The following is a 1,170-nucleotide window of genomic DNA, read 5'->3' on the forward strand; positions in this document are numbered from 1 at the left end:
GAGGGTGTTGTAGGATGTGCATGGGCTTTTGGTGCTTGGAGTGTTAGTCCAAGCAGATGGGATTTAGCAGAAAGCTGCACCTGGATCTTTGTGGCCCAGTGGCACTGCTGTTGGAGCCTGGCTTAGGGTCTGCAGCCCACAGCCATCCAGCAGGTCCCTCCTGTAGCCTGCTGTGGCTCCAGTAGAAGCCAGAGAGACTCTTTTCCTAACAGCAGAGTGGCGCAGCGGAAGCGTGCTGGGCCCATAACCCAGAGGTCGATGGATCGAAACCATCCTCTGCTATGTTCTCATTTTTGCTTTGGAATGAACAACTATTAATGTGACTGGAACTTGTCGTACTGCATCCCTGGGTTTGCTGGGGCGCAACCGTGGGAGTCTGGTTGTACTTTCAGGTTGCCCAAAGAGGTTGTGGATGTCCCCTCCCTGGACGTGCTTAAGGCCAGGCTGAATGGGGCTGTGAGCAACCTGCTCTAGAGGGAAGTGTCCCTGCGTATGCCAGGGGGTTGGAGCTAGATAATCTTACGGGTCCCTACCATCCCAAATCGTTCTATGAGTCTATCATGGAGAAATAAAAAGGCCTTGGATTTTTCTTGGCAACACATCATGTAAGAGCTAGTGAGCATTGTCAAACTCCAGCAACAGCCTTGTTTTCTTTGTATATTGCTTGGTGAGATGTCCCAACGAGGTCTGGCGGAGTCAGAAGATTTTCCACCGACTGTGGCCTAAAGGTATTGCAGTTGGAAAAGTGAAGGAAAACAATAAATCAAGTCAACTATGGAAAACAACGTTTTCTTTTTTTTTTTTTAATGATGTGAGTCTCCAGCTTTGTGTTCCATTTTATTTCCCTTTGCTGTGCCTTTCCTGCACCGTCTTGCTTTAGTCCAGCATAAGCAATGTTCCAGGCTGGGGTAGGTTGTCAAGTTCAAGCAGAACTGAGACAAAAACTGAAAGTTGAGGTTGATGAGGCAGAGCTGGAAGAGGTGCCTGTTTGCCTTGGATGTCACCACCAAGGACATGCCCCAGTCCCATGCTCTGATAGGAGCCTTGCAAACATTTTCTTGGTTCTCACTGATCGCACCAGGTTTTTGTGTTTTCACTTATGTCCTCCCCATGACCTGCAATTCAGAGAGGTCTGTCCATGGGTACAGAGGTTCCGTTGTTTTGTTGTCT

General features: G+C 48.7%; 1 non-coding gene across 1 annotated transcript; it reads left to right on the plus strand.

The window, feature by feature from the left end:
* The first annotated feature begins 210 nt into the window (after positions 1 to 210).
* Positions 211 to 282, plus strand: TRNAM-CAU. The gene has a single exon. It is a non-coding gene; the product is annotated as a tRNA-Met (tRNA).
* The last annotated feature ends 888 nt before the right edge of the window (positions 283 to 1,170 follow it).

Source organism: Meleagris gallopavo, chromosome 2 (assembly GCF_000146605.3).
Source record: "Meleagris gallopavo isolate NT-WF06-2002-E0010 breed Aviagen turkey brand Nicholas breeding stock chromosome 2, Turkey_5.1, whole genome shotgun sequence".
NCBI lineage: Eukaryota > Metazoa > Chordata > Aves > Galliformes > Phasianidae > Meleagris > Meleagris gallopavo.